Source organism: Schistocerca serialis, chromosome 10, assembly GCF_023864345.2.
Source record: "Schistocerca serialis cubense isolate TAMUIC-IGC-003099 chromosome 10, iqSchSeri2.2, whole genome shotgun sequence".
In the NCBI taxonomy this organism is placed as follows: domain Eukaryota; kingdom Metazoa; phylum Arthropoda; class Insecta; order Orthoptera; family Acrididae; genus Schistocerca; species Schistocerca serialis.
Window position 1 is genome coordinate 84,410,042 of NC_064647.1, and position 19,480 is coordinate 84,429,521.

At 43.4% G+C, this 19,480-nt stretch overlaps 1 protein-coding gene across 2 annotated transcripts in view; it reads left to right on the forward strand.

The window, feature by feature from the left end:
- LOC126424801 (glycogen synthase kinase-3 beta) overlaps nt 1–19,480 on the forward strand; it is a 313,756-nt gene that overhangs the window by 48,612 nt on the left and 245,664 nt on the right. The gene's annotated exons all lie outside the window — the stretch shown is intronic.

Here is a 19,480-nt window from a genome sequence, read left to right on the forward strand (position 1 = left end):
TGGAAGAGCAGTTGAATGGAATGGACAGTGTCTTGAAAGGAGGATATAAGATGAACATCAACAAAAGCAAAACAAGGATAATGGAATGTAGTCTAATTAAGTCAGATGATGCTGAGGGAATTAGATTAGGAAATGAGACACTTAAAGTAGTAAAGGAGTTTTGCTATTTGGGGAGCAAAATAACTGATGATGGTCGAAGTAGAGAGGATATAAAATGTAGGCTGGCAATGGCAAGGAAAGCGTTTCTGAAGAAGAGAAATTTGTTAACATCCAGTATTGATTTAAGTGTCAGGAAGTCATTTCTGAAAGTATTCGTATGGAGTGTAGCCATGTATGGAAGTGAAACATGGACGATAAATAGTTTGGACAAGAAGAGAATAGAAGCTTTCGAAATGTGGTGCTACAGAAGAATGCTGAAGATTAGATGGGTAGATCACATAACTAATGATGAAGTATTGAATAGGATTGGGGAGAAGAGAAGTTTGTGGCACAACTTGACCAGAAGAAGGGATCGGTTGGTAGGACATGTTCTGAGGCATCAAGGGATCACCAATTTAGTATTGGAGGGCAGCGTGGAGGGTAAAAATCGTAGAGGGAGACCACGAGATGAATACACTAAGCAGATTCAGAAGGATGTAGGTTGCAGTAGGTACTGGGAGATGAAAAAGCTTGCACAGGATAGAGTAGCATGGAGAGCTGCATCAAACCAGTCTCAGGACTGAAGACCACAACAACAACAACAACAACATGGTGTAGAATGAGTCATGTGTCGCAAGTAAACGTGATGAATAACAGCAGGCGAGATACCATATTGACGTCTCACGGAAATTAAGGTAACAAACTGGTGTGAGCTATGAACTATGTTACAACAAAGGAATTCAGTCGCCAGAGCTTCCGAAACGGAAGACAATTTCAAAAACGTTAAAAACGTATGTTTTGACAGAGCACAGCACAGGGAGACTGTGTGATTGGGAAACTCTTGCGTTCATTTGTTGCAGCTTATGTGACAAATTGTTTTCATCCTTTCCTTGGGAGTGATCACATTGATACGAACACGTAAATCGGGCAAGGAGGCAAATCTTACGGACTCACCAGGCGTAGAAATTAAGTGCTTCGGCAAGAGAATCCCATCATATGACACTTACTGTCACCAAGTCGTGTATGACACGTAAGACGTGTTTTCCGGTGGAGGATTCGGTTGACTTGTCGCCTTGTCATCAAACTTTGCGGTTCCCATTCGAAAGCCACTTCCTTTCGGCTGCTAATGAGTACTTGTACAAAATTGTCATTATAGGTCCCTTCCTTTACACCTCACTGTTGTAAGCGGACGTTACACCAAGCCACATACATAAATATGAATACAGCGAACATCAAAAGTTTTTGGCACGCGGGAGGTTTGAACACGGCTCGCCCGCTTGACGACGACGTCATTGCTCTCTCCCTCTCCAGTTCAGTACACCTTCCTGTTTCCATGCTTGATCTGTGCTCAGTATTTGATGGGCTGTACACTGGGCCCTCTTACCACTAAATCTAATGATAGTGCTATGGGGAGTTTCTCTTGTTATTATGTGGCATAAATTTCAACTTGATACGTCTACCCATTCCTCCATTCCCGAGGAAAGAGGTTTCTGACTGACTGAAGGACTAAGGACAAAGTTACACAGCGATGGTTCCGTTTTTACCGATTGAGGTACCGAAGCGTAAAAACTGAAAAATCCGAAACTATCAAAGTTTTTTTGAATACTGAAAATTAAGCCAACAAAATTTGTTGGCGAAACTTGGTTTTCCAAACGTATGAACTAGTTATAAAATTAATCTGATACTGCACCTTTTGCAAGGTGTATACAGGGTGAAAAGTATTTAAACCGACAAACTCTGGGGGGCACATCAAAACAAATATTTTTCCCCAGTGTCATTTTTTCCTATGAGAATTATTTAAACCGGTGGAGACCGTATTAAGTACTACGTAGCGCACTACAACGGACGAGCTGCACAGCGGGTTTATCAACAACAATATCCTAATCGCCGTATCCCGCATCATACGACCTTTGCTGCTGTGTACCAACGTCTGCGAGAGACAGTCATTTAGCAGATTGCCCGCATCTCGTGTTCGTGCGGTAGCGTTCTCGCTTCCCACGCCCGGGTTCCCGGGTTCGATTCCCGGTGGGGTCAGGGATTTTCTCTGCCTCGTGATGGCTGGGTGTTGTGTGCTGTCCTTAGGTTAGTTAGGTTTAAGTAGTTCTAAGTTCTAGGGGACTTATGACCACAGCAGTTGAGTCCCATAGTGCTCAGAGCCATTTGAACCATCATTTAGCAGATTACCTGGACAGGGCGCCGTCGCAGGGTAAGAGCGCTGCAATTTGAGGAAGCTGTCCTGCAGCACTTCAATCAGCACTCGTGCAATTACACGTAACATGAGGACGAATCAGACGAATGTAAGAACAGTCCTTCGAGAGCATTTGTTACGTCCATTTCACTTACAACGTGTTCACAACCTGGAGCACAGTTTTCGCAGTGGTACCTGGAACAGTGTGAAATGCATCCTACATTCGACCCTCTGTGTTGTTTACCAATGAAGCAACGTTCGGGCGTGATGGAGTCTTCAACATGCACAATTCGCATGTTTGGAGTGAGGATAACCCACATGCACAGTTACTAGCGCTCATTAAGTGCGGTTCTTCGTTAATGTGTGGGTCGGTGTTGTTGGGGACTGTTTAATTGGGCCGTATTTGATACCAAGGCCATTAAATGGCAGGCACTATTACAATTTTCTCGCCAGAGCATTGCCAGAATTGCTGGAACACATCCCGCTCCCTACAAGACAACGCATGTGGTTCCAACATGACGGAGCGCCGGCACATTTCAGTCGTCGTGTGCGTCGATTCCTGGACCGACGGTTCCCAGGAACGTGGATTGGCAGAGGCGGTCCTGTACCATGACCTGCTCGATCCCCAGATATGTCCCCTCTGGACTTTTTTGTGTGGGGAGAGATGCGCAACCTTGTTTACGCAACTCCTGTTGCATCAGAAGAGGATCTGGTCGCCCGGACAGTAGCAGCAGCAGGTACAATTCACGATACTCCCGGAGTTTTTGCCCGTCTCAGACAGAAAGTGATTTGACGGTGTAACCTTTGTTTACATGTCAATGGAGGCATTTCTGAAAATCTACTGTAATAGAAATTGGGTTGTGTTAATGTGTTTTCTCTTGGTCATAAAAATGTGCAAAAGTGTTTGTTGGTTTAAATAATTTGCCGCCAGAGAAATCTTCCTCTACCGGTTTAAATACTCCTCACAGGAAAAAGTGACATTAGGGGAAAATATTTGTTTTGATGTTCCCTACAACCTCCCAGAGTTTGTCGGTTTAAATATTTTTCACCCTGTATACTATTTAGCTGGACTATTAATGGTGTTGCATTTTTTCGGCTCTGCAGGTTGCCGACTTTCTCTTTTTCGAGAAAAGTCTTTTCTCGCTATTTCAAGTTTACATTTTATATCCTCCCTGCTAATTATTTGTGTATAAATACCTCCTCCCCCGTCTCGTTCCTCTCGCGTGGTGTCGGTTGTTTAGCCAATGGTCAGCGGAGGCAGCACCCGAAGCTGAAGGGCCGGCGAGGTGTAGGGAGCCCAATTAACTGGTGGGGAGCGGCGCAGGGCGCCCAGCTAATGGGCCCTCGTAAAGTTTTCAGCGCGCGTAGACAAAGCGGCCGCTCGGAATAGCCCGGGGCTGCCTGCGTGCAGCGGCGGACGGCGCCCGCTGCTGCCGAGGTCGCGGTTTCGCCTTCGCTATACCACAGGCGTGCGCTGTACAGGGTCGCTTCGACGTTCAGACACCACCTCACCGGGTGTAATGACTCGCCACGTGTCACGGACTCGCAAACTCCGTTTGTTGGAGAGCAGTACTCAATTACTGTTGCTTCTCAGCTGTCCCATCCGCCCAAGGATAATGGCAGAGTGCACCAGCCACGGTCAAAAATCAAGGTGACAGAGGTCCCGTGATCACCCATAAAAGCAAACTGCGTTACAAATGTGTGTGCCGTGCACCGACGGTAATGGTCGGTCAATAAACCGTGGTCAGCCTAAAGGCGCCAGTAAACGAGCAAACTTGTTTGTCAAACGCACGCTTATCTAGCCTCGGATTGTCAGACAAGCCTGTATGCGTACAAACGACGTCAGTTTAACCTTAGTGTGAAGCATACGCTGTTCGTGTTCATTTTGACAGTAGTGAGAACGGCGACAAATGCAAAGCAGTCCTGGCGCTGACTTTGGCACTGTGTAAGAAGAAGAAGAAGAAGAAGAAGAAGACGCTGGTCGAGGGAGTGGCTTAAAATGAGAGAGAGAGGTTTACCCATGAATATCTGCTGAAGGAAATATTACTCTCAGAACCCTGTGATTACATCAACTTTCTTCGAATGGACAATAAATCTTTTGAAAAAGTTGTTAACGTCCCCGTAAAATTTGTCTGTCAGATTCGTTACGGATGGAGCAACCAAGCCGCCACAGTACCTAGAAAGCTTGGCAGTTTAACCTTACCTTTGGAGCAGACACTTTTCGTCTAGAGGTGTTTTGGCACTAGTAGGAATGGCTACAAATGCAGATAAAGCATTTCTAACACTGACTCTGGCACTATGTTTAAAGAACAATAAGAAGAAGAAAACAAGACGCTTGGCCAGGGAATGAGAGAGTAACTCTATTAATGGGAAGGTTACACTCCGAACCTGACTAGCACATAAACTTCGTGCGGATGGACAGTGAAACGTTTACTAATTGGTTTAGAGTTACTTCGCCCTCACACTGTAATGAAGACGCAAGTATGCGAAAATTTATTCTCTTCTTGGACCTCTAATGACAGTTCATTAAAATACCACAATGTGGTAACATACAGCACACATCATCTGTAGAAGAACCGTAGAACTTCGATTTCTTTTATCTCATTGTACTCCTGCTTGTATGTCATGTGTAAAAAAAATTTGTTCATAACCTCTTCCTGCATAGTATTTGTCTGGGAAGGATGTGATACCTCTATCATTATGGTAATTGTCGGCACTATTTTCTTTTTATTCTTGAACGTAGTTTCCATAGTTGTAGGAGCTCGCAATACAGTGAGAATTGTAATAAAACAACTTTTCACTTCACATATGCTGCGAAACATCGACATAAAGTCCACCACCTTGTCAAACTTTCCGTCAATCAGAATTTCTAGCAAACACATCAGACACAATCTGTGCTTCACAAATATGTCAAACAGCATCATACACTCCAGTGACTAGCGTTGCTGCCTCTTGATCATGGGGTCCCTGGTTCGATTCTCGGCCAAATGGAGACTTCCTCTGCCGGGGGTCTGGGTTTTGTGTTGTCCTCATCATTTCATCATAATTCGTGACAGTGGCTAGATTGGATTGTGTAAAAATTGGTACTTTGTACGGGCGCTGATGATAGCGCAGTTGAGCACCCCCATAAACCAATCACCAACACCGTACAAGGCCAAATATTTGCAAGCACAGTTAGTTTCGCAAAATGTCTACTCGTTTACGGGGCCCTTAACGTGCATTTGACCGCGGTTGCCTCCGTGTATTTCTGTGGAAGGCACCCCGAAGGTGTAATGATGTTAATAGACACAAGATTTGGCGCAGATCCGCCTTTACGCATAAGATTTCTAGACGATCGCTGGTGAGTGCCGCATTGTCACATGCTGTCACTTTCGTCAGCAAGCAGAAGTGTGTCTATATCTCGATGCTAGTCCGTTTGTATTTAGCGAAATGAAAAACAAAACAACAATATTTCCGAAGTACGGGATGGATATACTTTCCGAATTGACCAGTGCGAAGCCAACCGTTCTTGAAAATAAACGAACTGACAACTGGAGTATAAAAGAAATAATGTACAGTGTCTGGTTTGGTTCTTATTTTTTCCCTTTTTTTCTCGTTCAGTTCGAATACCTATGCCATTTAAATACAAAATTTATCAAATTGTTGCTAGTTAACACACTTAATTGTCATTTTTATGAAAACTACACGTCCTCTTAATTCAAACTATATACTGCAAACAGAAATTCTTAATTACTGGTCCTTTATATAAATTGTTAACCAAGATTGTATAATTTAAAAAACTACACTTTTTGTATTTTATTTTCCACTTCACGTAGTGCTCATACAACATGCACTAGTATTTTTAAAAAATTGAATCTACCTGCAATCGACCCCAGGCTATTCACGCAGTAAGCGCACACGATACCACACAGCCAGATACACACATCAAAAAGTTTCGCATCACCCCGGTTCCCAGAACTCCTGAAAATAGACGTTGACTGTGAATATTGTATCACAGACACAGTCCCTTTGACTGTTCAGAGATGTCACTAAACCCGCCCAAAGATGTAAACAACCATGCATGAGCAGACGGAGGGGGTCCGACAGCCGATCAGTTCCAGTCATTCCGCCAGGAAGGAGGTACACGGCTCGTGTTGTCTGTAGTTCAACAATGCGTAGACGGTCAGTACCGCGGTTCGATCGCGTCCGCAGGGCTCTCAACAAGGGAAGTGTCCAGACGTCTCGGAGTGAACCAAAACGATGTTGTTTGGACATGGAGGAAATACAGAGAGAGACAGGAACTGTCAATGACATGCCTCGCTCAGGCCGCCCACGGGCTATTACTGCAGTGGATGACCGCTATCTACGTATTATGGCTCGGAGGAACCCTGACAGCAACACCGCCATGTTGAATAATGCTTTTCGTGCAGCCACAGGACGTCGTGTTAAGACTCAATCCTTGCGCAATAGGCTGCATGATGGGCAACTTCACTCCCGACAACCATGGCGAGGTCCATCTTTGCAAACGTGACACAATGCAGTGCGGTACAGATGGGCCCAACAACATACCGAATGGACGGCTCAGTGTTTGCATCACGTTCTCTTCATCGGGAAGTGTCGCATATGCCTTCAACCAGACAATCGTCGGAGATGTGGTGGGAGGCAACCCGGTCAAGCTGAACGCCTTAGACACACTGTCCAGCGAGTACAGCAAGGTGGAGGTTCCCTGCTGTTTTTGGGTGGCATTATGTGGGGCCGACATACGCCGCGTGTGGTCATGGAAGGCGCCGTAACTGCTGTACGATACGTGAATGTCATCCTCCGACCGATAGTGCAACCACATCGGCAGGATATTGACGAGGCGTTTGTCTTCATGGACGACAATTCGCGCCCCTATCGTGTTCATCTTGTGAATGACTTCCTTCAGGACAACGACATCGCTCGACTAGAGTGGCCAGCATGTTCTCCAGACATGAACGCTACCCAACATGCCTGGGATGGATTGAAAAGGGCTTTTTATGGACGACGTGACCCACCAACCACTCTGAGGGATCTGCACCGAATCGTCGTTGAGGAGTGGGCCAATCTGGACCAACAGTGCCTTGATGGGGATAGTATGCCACGACGAATACAGGCATGCATCAATGCAAGAGGACGTGCTACTGGATATTAGAGGTACCGATGTGTACAGCAATCTGGACTACCATTTCTCAAGGTCTCGCTGTATGGTGTACAACATGCAGTGTGTAGTTTCCATGAGCAATAAAAAGAGAGGAAATGTATTTGTTGATCTCTTACAATTTTCTGTATAGGTTCCGGAACTCTCGGAACCGAGGTGATGCAAAACTTTGATGTTTGTATTAAACATGGTCGGAAACTTCAGTCATATTCTCGAGAATTTTTGAAAGTTGCAACGAACTACTTTGGGACAGATATTTATACCACAAATATAAAAACTTATAAAAATCAGATTGTTTTGGAATGCTCTTCTTAGAGAAAAACAATGTCACATTTGGACGCACAATTCTGATAAATTTCATCCATCAATTAATGAACCCTCTATACTTATTTCATGCAGAGTGTTTTTATATGCTGCCTTCAATACATAGAAACGCGCCGCAGTCTTAATACCGTCCGCATATAAAACCTTTGCCGTTTCGAGAAAACGGAGTGTGAGCCACAGTGAAGTTTAACCTCTGTTAACTCCCTCGTTTAACTGTTGTCGAGGTCGATGCACCAGAATTTTACGTTTAACAGGGTTAAATGCAGACTTTACCGCCATTAATTTTTAATCAAAGTTGGTGCACTGGGCTGTAATGTTGCATCACACATCATGGACGATCTGCTTTGTAAACTTGCATCTAGATTTACCCATAATTTTTTTCCTTCCATCATTGCTACAACTAGTTTTCAGCAAGGACTAGTGTTATAAGATGTGCCGGGTAGACTTTACGAAGGGCATCCATGACTCCAACCTCGATGTGTGTGTGGATGACGCCTGTCGCTAGCGACGATGGAAATACACAGTGGAATAGCTGATTCGTATGGCCAGTAATATAACGATTTGCTTTCGTTTCGACTGCCGCATAAATAAAGAACAACCACCTTAGCATACTTCTGTATACGGAACTATCATCCGTAGAAATTGTCATGGGACACCCGACGTTGTACACAAGGTCTTTTGTAGACAAGGTGGCCATAAACAGTCTCAAAAGCGTGCTAGAATGTTACAGGCTAGGTTGTGCTGAGAAAAAATAGATATGTTGCACCGTTTCAGAGTTTATTAGCATTGAATTTAGCGAATCACGCTGTTACGCACACAAGTTCAAGCAGCCATCCAGAGACGGTGTCGCCAATCGTGTTCTACTTTTGGTTTCCTAAAATCTAACAAGAGAGCGTTACAAAAATGGGAAATGGGACACGTAATAAGAATCGAACCCAAGCCAAAGACTAAGCTGTCCCGTGCGCTATCATCTACGCTATAGGAATAACTGACACTAATGTACTGTATCTGGCGGGCCACTCGAATTTGCGCGCGCAACGGACTGATAGTGTAACTTTGAAACGACGTAATTTTTTCGAATTTTTTCTTACAAAGTTTTTCAGACTGTTCCTGTCCTTACTCCGTTAAGAACATGTGTTAAGTTTGCTAGGTACTTCTTAATCCAGTCACAGAGTTGATCTGATACTGCGTACGCTTATATTTTGTTTAGTCGAGGATCACGGCATCCACCCGGGCGCCGGTATGTACTGCCTTCTGGGTTTCGTGGACGAACAGAGCGAGCTGGATGTTGCACGATCTTTGTTTGCTGAATCCGCGTTGATTCAAGCAGAGGAAAATGTCGGTAAGCGAACGTAAAGCGTGTTCCACAGTGCCACAAAATAAAAAAAGACAGCGAAGTTGGCCTACAGTTTGATACTTATGTTCGACGACACTTCTTAATAATGGGAATCACGTGTCTATCTGATTTTTTTTTTTTTTTTTTTTCATTTTCTCCACTGGCGAGGTTTCGCTCCTCAAGCGACGTACTGTACGCTGTGGCTAGAAGATGGGCTAGTTCTTTCGCGTTCTGCGTATGTAATCGGGTAGGTGTCCCGTTGGGCGGTTTGAGTTCGTTGCTTCTGCTGACCCACACGTGTTCCCTAAGTGACATTTGCTCTTCCATTCTTTAAGCCGGATGCATATGCTTCCTTTAATAGTTCGTATGTCCATTTCACCGCATATGCAGTGGACTTCGTATATCCTGCCGTTACGTAAAGACAGTTTCAGTTCGTTAACGACGCGTTGACAGCATTAGGAAACTAACCCGTAGGCACAGAAAGCTGCCCTCCAAGGGGAGCACCCCGTGGTTTGGATTGACTTGTTGGAGCTACCTCTGCAGCGGTGTAGCTTAGGGTTCCAGGTATCTCACACTGCAGCCATTAATCCTGGTGTGCCATCGTATGCGACTAATAGACAGAACAAAATTTCAGAATTTCTTGATGACCAAGACCTTGAATTTATCAGTTTCAAAGAGGACCATAGCGTATTGATTAAGTATTTGGCTTGTATGCTGAATTTTTGTTTCAATCTCGACGTGTCCAATATACCTTTCTAGATTTTTTGCGAAACTGTTTCGATAGTTATTTCAAATCAATAAATTGGTGTAAACATACTTTCATTTCTAATCCTTTCCTGAGTCATTTTAATGACCATACTAACTTTTATATTTGATGTCTTTTTTACTTTTATTCGGTTTTCATTTTGTATCTTTGTGTAATTTTAAATGTATTCTTGTATTTACTTTGATTTAATTTCACACTTTCGTCATTGTATATTATCTTCCATGTTATTACAACTTTGTTTGAATTTAGCTTTGTTTACAAACCTTGTTTCGTTCAAACCTTCATCCGCCCTCATGGTGCTAGAAGAAATTGTTCTAAATGTTTACATGACGTTTACCATCCATAAAATTTACATGTAGTAACGAAAAATAAAATTTTGATGAATTTTGTAGCCATTTTTAATTGACAGACATGTATGTACAATCATTTGAGTATTCCTATAGATAAGTAAAAATATTTAAAATCGCGCGGACAAAGATTGCAAACGAAAAACGATTAAAAGGAAGTGAATAAAGTTGATGTGGAGGAGACGGCATAATTTATTTCATCCGTCTCAGTTGCATTAATTTAAAATTTTCACTGCATTGGTTACCGGGTTCGGGCTGACCGGCCCATTCTCAAACCACACACACCTTGGTATTAACTGTAACTATTAATAGTATCACAAAAATGACGCGACAAAGTATTACAATCGACATAAATTATATTTAACCCTATTTATTTAGTTAAAAATAACGATAGCAGTTTTCTTTAGAGCAAAGAATAATTGACTCCATCCGTCGGATTTCGTACCCACAACCTTCAGCGTACCAGTCAAATAATTCAAGGACTTGGCTACGGCGCCACGCCGATTTGAAATATATACAGCTATATAAAGCCAAGTCTGTTTCTTTTTTAAAAAAATCTGGAAATGTTCTTGGTAAATTTAAAGTTTTTACACGATACTTTATCGAAAACTCGGAAGGACCTAGGCCACATGTTTTTAAAGTATAAGTGATACCTAAATATGTATGTAGTATATAGAGGGAAAACGTTATCAGCTAAAATTTTGGTGAGTTCTTGACCGCTTGACTTCAGATTTGTGGTCGATACTCTAACGAACATTCAGACGTATGTAGCTCATATATTTTCAATATATAAATATATATGTATAATATAAAGGGGAAATGTTATTGCCAAAATCTCTTAAAGCTCTTGACGGAGTTATTTCATATTTTTACACTATACTCTAATAATCATTCCGGTGAAATCTTTTTCAAACGACAGTGAACAGTTTTACGGTTAAAACAAATTGCGTTACAGAAGATGCTGTGTTGTGAGAATAAGCGGTTTCGATTTTAATCGCAGTCAGTTTCAGCTACTAGAGAACGGTGTGTAAACCATTAGACAAATTGTTTCTCGCTATATATTGTTTACACAGCGTGTTTTCTTCCTCGCCGTCGGTTTTACAGAAAACAGTAAGTTGTATTTGTAGCTTATTGGCTTTATGATTAGAATAGTTCTATAATTGAAGATACTATCCTCGCAGGTCCAGCAGCCGGAGGGGTGACTCTCATACCACGCATACCAGTTATACCAATCGATTCACCCACTTATTTTAAGCAACTTCAGTTAAGCAACTTCAGTTTCCGATGAAGGATGTGTTTGCAATAATAACAAAGGCTCAAGGACAGACAGAGGGAGGTGGTGGAGGTAATGGACAGATAGTGGGAAGGGGGAAATGCTGAGAGAGGGAGAGGGGGGGAAGGGGGAGGAGATAGGCAGAGAGGGAGGAGGAGGATTTGGAAATAGAGCAAGGAGGAATGTGTCCAGTTCTCATACATATTTAGCAATTGCGAAGCGTTGCTGGGTTCGCAAGTTATTGATAATCTCGAGGTACTAGTGCGTATAGTCAGTGACTATAAATAGTGAGATTTTTTGTTCTGATTACTCGCAACCGAGACCCCAGGAGGGTGAATAGCTGCAGGATGAGATACCTGGAACCTGACACACCTCTACTTGTAAGACCACGACCTAATATCCATATAACTAGTCACCAGGGATGAAAATGGTAGTCGTAAAAGCCGGCATCGTCTTCTGAGCGACTCTGTCCGGGGCTACAAGAAGCGGACACCTGCCCAGCCCCTGCCTGCTCTGTAGGAGGGAGAGAGGGGAGCAGGTTGGAGGCGGCGGTGCAACTGTGTCTCACTGCCGCGCGGCGGTAATGCCGTTACGGGACGAGTTTGCCGCTCACCCAATTACTGCCCGCAGCAGTCTGTCTCCGCCAGGGCACGACCCCATTTCCTCGCAGCGCCGCTACTTCTGTCCGCCTTCATCATATCGACTCCGGCAAGCAGACCGGACGACGGAAGGAAGCAGGCAAGCGACCGAGCGAGCAGTTGAAAAGACTGCCACTCTGCTCGCGTGCGCAAACCAGTATCGGCAAGAAGTTTAGTTTTTTTGTAGAACTAAATGTGTTCTGTGCACTTACCGCGTTAATTCTCCATAAAAATCCGAGAGGGAATGCCCGAAAGAAAATTCACCACGCATTCACATAACTGAGTCGCCTCTATGGGCAATGAATCCAAAACCATTGCATATCCACATTTGCGTTAGACCTCCAGCGGGAATCTGAAATTAACGAGGAGTTTCCCACGGCCACATGTGGGACATTTGCACTCTCTTTATTGGTACTCTATTATTATGCTTTAAAAAGAGAATGTGCCAATGAAAATTGTCTAGAAATAACTGTTATTTACAGGAATTAATTTTTGGAATTTGTGTATCTGAAATACTGAAAGAAATTCAACTGTCAAATGTGGGACGTGATCATTGGATATGAAATTTCTCATTTGTTGAAGCTAAGAACGTTTTATTGTAATAAATTTTTTGTTAAAACTACAGAACATTTGCTACGTATTCACCATATAATACTAATGTTGTCCGCCCCCTGTAGCTGAGTGGTCAGCGCGACAGACTGTCAATCCTAAGGGCCCTCGGGTTCGATTCCCGACTGGATCTGAGATTTTCTCCGCTCAGGGACTGGGTGTTGTGTTGTCCTAATCATCATCATTTCATCCCCATCGACGCGCAAGTCGCCGGAGTGGCGTCAAATGGAAAGACTTGCACCCGGCGAACGGTCTACCCGACGGGAGGCCCCTAGTCATACGACATTATTATTATTATTATTATTATTAATACTAATATTAAAGAATGAACAAATTGGAAATAGTAAGTAATAGGCCACTGTCACATTTGGGGCATCATGTGCATTCTCATTCTTTTCTTTGTTTACCAAAGAAAAAAGCATAATAACTTATTTGTTAAAGTTCCAATATTGTAACATTAAAATGACCAAAATTGTTAACTGTCTAGAAATTTATATAGACCCCTGTTGTTAGTAATTGCTGGTCCAGGAATTATCTTCACAATATCATCATGGTTGTAAGTCACCTCATCCCTTTCTTTTGGCCATCTGAAGAAACTGAGAATCTTTGATACATGCATGACGTTAACTCTTATGGTGTCATGATAAAAGTGTTATTTCTCCTCTGTAGTGAACACCATGGTAATGAACTATAACCCACTGGTTGATAGATAGGTCCATCAAATAAACTGTACTAATTTCAGCTCGGAAAGTGACATTATCTGGAGAAAGAGCATTTGTGTCCCACCGTGTGGTCTGTCCTTTTGATTTCAGCATGTAAAATGATGAAATTCCAGGGATTGGTAGAGCATCCACCCAAGGATTTTCTTTTTCAATTTTGTTTGTTCATGAATTTTTCGTCAACGAAAAAGATCCTTGTATTAGTCACCATTATTGCAGGAAGATCAGTAAAGTCTTTTGCACTCTCAACGACCGGGACATTTTCTCCTTGGCTCATAATTTTCTCACGAACAAGGGATGTTGCGAAATAAATTCCTGGAAAACTTTATACCATATTTCTGGGAGAGCAAGTTTACAACTTCGGCCATGTATGTCTTTTTGAACTCAGACGCAGGACTATCACTCAATACTACTTCAGAAGCTTCTTTACTGTTCGGTTGTTCTGTATTGAAAATGTTATAATGAAAAAATCAGTGAAAGTAAAAACTGTTTTTGTATGTATTCTTAGTGTTGGAATAAATAACGGTTCACATTTGACTTTAAAGAATAAGGTCGTTGTGGATAACAGAACATTTACTCTGGACCAAAGTGCAGTCACATAATTTCATTCTGGTAATTCTTTTATTTACACGAGAAAGGCATGACAAAATCGATCTGAAAAATGCGGATTTTCTAGTTTATCATTCTCGAACACTGCAGCAGACTGTATTCGTTTGAAACTTGTATGGGCTTCAAAGCTTGGCATTTCTTGTGACGTGGCTTGAAATAGGTCTCCAACCTGCCATTCTTTAGTAGGAAGTTTTAATCCTTGATCATAGTTTTCTCAGCATTTCCAAATAACTTCATCATCGCTGTTTCCTGACATCAATAAAAGTTTTGCCTTTTTAGTAGGCTTCACACCTATTTTGCCAGCAAGCAGAATTGATTTTCGTATCACACAGTGTTTTCTCCCAGAAAGCGTTTGAATAACGCCCGGCCGACTCAGATGTTAACTCCCATAGTGCTTAGAGCCATTTGAACACTCGCGTGAAATGTTATATATTCCGGCACTGATCGCAGCATTTAATTTTTCTGGGCGCCTGGAAGACCGCTCTGATTCCTTGACGTTTTAGGCGCCTCTGTCTTGCTAGTAACTGCACCGTGGAATGGAATCTGCGCTGTGTCTTGGTCTTCGGGGCTTGTTTAACGGGGTCGCGTCTCGGTTTCCTCGACAGCGTTGATCTAATTTGACGGACAGAATACCTGGAGCTTCTGATCACCGTCGTCGGATGATCAATCTCACATCCGATGTGGTCCTTCAGCGAAATATTCCCCGTTCTGCGTACTAAGAAGTCGAGCATAACTCTCTTCTGAGCTGGATGGTGAAAACTACGCCCGTTGAGATTCAGATCTGTATGCGCCCTGTTTTCTGCACACAGAATAGCCGACTCGTCCATGTGATTTACGTTCAACGAACAAATCTAATTTAACTTCGTCCTTCTCCACCTCCACTGTAAATCTCTTGTTATGATGTATACCATCCAATCAATCAACTGACGGCTGCAGCGCCTCATATACACACTTGTCTGACAAATGCGATACACGTCAATAAATATAAATTTCGATCGAATGTAAAAGAATTGTTGCGACCAAGTGAAACTATTTTGGAGGCTCGTTTTGTTCGGTTTATGGTAGCTTTCATCGCCTTGCGGGAAGGAGGCGCAACACGAAAGGCGACTGCGTCGTTCCGCGGGTTCGGCGCAGCAGAGGGACGGCGTTGCTGTGCTGAGCGCATCGAACAGCTGATGGGGTCATCGGGCAGTGCCGACAAGAACGGCCAGTTAATAATTTGGTGCGGGACTTGCTGTCTGCCCACCCGCCGTCCGGGCTGACGTCACGCCGCGGGCTGCACATCGATTCCAGCGACGGTCGTGCCACGTTCGGAGACTCCTATTATCGAACGCCTGCCAGGGCTCTGGTAGGAAAGTGTGTTCTCACTGCTACCTACAGTGCAGCCTCACCCCCCTAAAAAGTGTATGAGTAAGTTCGAAGAACAAGATGTCGCAAAAATTGCACTCAAATTTAAGTGCGCAGCCGGCATTTCTATCGAAACTGCTGACTCACATTCCAATTTTCGCCACATATCTGATGATTGAGTCGCAACTGTTTGAAGCGTGGGCTAGAATCCATCTGCCGTATTGTCTACTTCGTCAGTCCGAAGACTAGTTTGATGGACCTTTCCATGCCGGTCTGTCCTGCGCAAACCGTCTCTCAGTAACTGCTGTATCCTACATCCACTCGAACCGGCTTACTGCAGTCGAACTTTAAGCCGTCCTCACGCGGGACGCGGCAGCTAACATTGATTAACACAGCCACAGGAGATGTATGTTTGTTAGAATATGATATGATGCTTACCTCGCCAACTTCGACGAGAAGTCTTTGGGAGGATCTCCAACAGTGTGGGGTACTAATGATTACACACTTTTCTTGGTCGCTGAGAATTTCTCCTTATTTCGAACTTCTCATGACCTACCCCATCGTTAGATCAATAAGTATTGTAATATCATAGCATGATGCGAACAAAACGTCACCTTATGTCGCTCAGTTCGACACAGTATTACTGCTCCCAATTGGTACAAATAATAAAGCACGTCTGACCATCTGCTTTTTTTTCTGGTCATGTTATCTCTAAACACGCCATGAAAAGTTAACATAAAGAAAATTTTTGGCGAGCTAGACTAGTCTGTAATCATTGATACAAATATGTAGCTGCTGATGTATGGAGCAATTTGTTAAAAAGGATCCCCCTCGCTGCCGATTCGCAGCTCGCCTGATGGTGGCCCACTTACTCGTAGACTGCCCCAATATGGCTGCTTTGAGGCGACATCTTAATCTTCCTCACACGCTTCTCTGATCCAACCAGACGACGTTAACTCGGCTGACCTGATGTTACGTTTTGCCCGCGAATGTGGTTTCTGTTCACTATTAGCACTTTTTGGCCTAAGTGACCACCTGAGGGGTTGGTGGGGCACCCTTCTCCTGCTCTCCCCACCCATCCACTCCCCCCCCCCCCCCCACCCCTACATGGGTCCCTTCGCGGCCCTTGCTCGGTGGTTCAGCGTGGCCTCTACCCTTCCCACATTTTTATTATCTTTATTCTTTTTCATTTCCCGTTTTTCATACCTTGTTTTCACTGATCTTTTAACGACTGGTTTGTGCTGTCTTTTTTCAGGGCATTTTTCTGTGTGTGTTTTTTTATATTAGTTAAACTTAGGCTTTCCACAATTTGCCCTTCGGCACTTTCGTTTGACGACCGTTCCTGGTTTTCCACTTATCGGCTGAAGACCTTGTTGTTCAGACCCTTTCACTCCAAACCAACTAATCAACCAAACAAGCACGCACCACGGACGCAGGCCAATGAGGGCAGAAATCTGCGTTGAGTTGGGCTTCCATGGAATCTGTGGTGGTAATCAAAGGCATCATGACAGCAGTGAATTACGTGAACATTATTGTGGACCACCTGGATTGTTTCGTGCTTGAGGTCTCCTCCTCCGACAATGACATCTTCTAGCAAGAAAACTGTTTTTGTTGCAAAGTCAGAATCGTGCTGCAGTCGTTTGAGGGGCATTATAGTGAACTCACATTGATGTCTTGACCAGCAAATGTGCCTGATCTCTACCCATTGGAAGACATCGGACGCCAGCTACGGGCCTATAAACCACCATCCTGTAATTTGCGGAAATTGCTTGACCTGTGCGTAGACATCTGATGCCACAGGCTTCTGGAATCCTGTCATGGATTTGAAAGAATCCGTGCCAGGCAGAGTCTCTGTTGTACTGACCTTGAAAAGTGAACAACACGCTATTGAACAGGTGGTCATAAGGTTTTGTCTCATCGATGTATATTACTCGTAGAATTGTATTATTATTCTACGATTTAAGTGCGGACGACAGTAAATTTTTCAGTTATGTTAGACTGTGGAAATCGTCGTTTTACGATTTGCTTGACTACGTTAGTCAATGTGTGCTCTTACACATTCATAAATAATAATGCACGTGAGCAGTCTGGCTTGTTCACTGTATCCCGCAATTTGTATTTGTCTTCATGAATCAATTGAAAGCAATGAAGGTAGTATCAGGTCTCGAGATGACAGCTGTCTCTGTATTGAAGTAGTGAAGTTCGCCTTGAAACATTTTTTCTCGTTCACGGGTTTGTCCTCGAATTCTCGAATGGCATTCTTTACAATATTGTACCAAGAAATCAGTTTATCTGTTTTTGACAGAATATGCTGCTCTCGTGGCTTCACAGATTGCAGGTATCAAAAAGTAGGTCTTCTGTATTCATTGTACTTTCGAAGAGCTTGTTGATTTCCCTCACGTTTCGGTCTACCTTGCTTGGTGTTTCTATACATACACTCAGTCGCAAAAGTATTCGAACAGTGGGAAGTTTCACAATGAGTACTCGAGAAACACTATGAAACCCAAACATATTTATTAGCAATATATATGCGTAACAACATTAATTACAAAAGAATTATTGTGTTATTTCGTTTCCAAAACATAAATAACAGAAAAATTAAGAACAAAAATGAAACATCCTGCACACCCTGCTGCTACAAAAATATTCGGACACTGTCCAATAAATGTTCGTAAGTTGTACGACGAAAATGTCAATACCTTGTGGGACCACATTTCATTTTCAATACCTCCTCCAATCTACTAGACATACTTTCCACGAGTTTTTTCATGAAATGTGGACCTATATTTGCCAATTCTTGGTGCAGTTTCTCTTTCAAGGTCTCCTTCGTACAGATGTTGTCCGCGCGGAGGGTCAGTTTCAATTTATTCCACAAATGTTCGATTAGGTTAAGGTCTGGTGTTGGGGAGGGGGTGCAATACTTTCCGGCAATTGAAGAGCAACCACATTTGTACAATATGCGCGGTATGTTTGGGATCATTATCCTGATAAAAATGAAAGTTGTTCGCAATACCTAGATGTCGTGCACTCTGCTTCAAATGTCCTCGCAGTATATTCAAATACGCTTCCTTGTTCATCGTATCATCAATGAACACTAAATCACCCACACCATTACCGGACATGCATCCCCACACCATGATTTTCCCACCTCCAAACTTTACTGTTGGTTTGAGGTTCCTGGGATTCAGCTCTTCATTGGTCTTTTCGCCACACGTTTGCCTTTCCGTCGCTTTGCCATAATGTAAATTTAGATTCGTCGCAAAATATCACCCGATTTCACCAAGCCTGATCGTATTCGGCGTATTCCCTCGCAAACTGCATACGTTTCTTCTGGTTCACTGCATTTATGAATGGCTTTCGCCGTGCCACTCGACCATGGTACCGCGATCGTCGTAGTACTCTCCGCACGGTTTCGGGATGAACTTTTATATCAAGGTCTCCTTTCACCTCACTTGCAATTCGTGTGGCAGATATTTTCGGATTCTGTTGTACCTTTCGCACAATCACACGTTCATCTCTATATGAAAATGTCCGTGGCCGTCCTGTACTGCAACGGAATTCCAATCGGTCTTCTTTCTCGAACCGTTTAACAATGTCGTGAACTGTACTTTTCTTCATGTTCACTATTGCGGCAATTTCCCTGCAGGTTTTCCCCTTCGCGTGATGATAAAGGACAAGTTGCCTTTGCTCGAACGTAGAACACTTCCCTCTCCGTCCCATCGTCTACCTGCACAGGCTCGCGATACGTGTTTACTAATCATCGCTATCGCCGCGCGGAAATGTCGGACACACTGCAGTCGCTTCACCCTCTGTGCGTCTCGGAATGAACTATTCTCTCACGTCCGACTTTGTCCGAATACTTTTGTTGCACCTTCCCATGCCGTTTTCAGGAAATATTACGTAACAGACTCATGTCCAACAACAATTCTTCGTATTTGACGCGTGTTTCACGTTGCGACATCGTACCCAGAGTCCCAAATACATTACAAAGTGCAGTTTCTGTATTTGTTCATGCGGCAAACTACAAA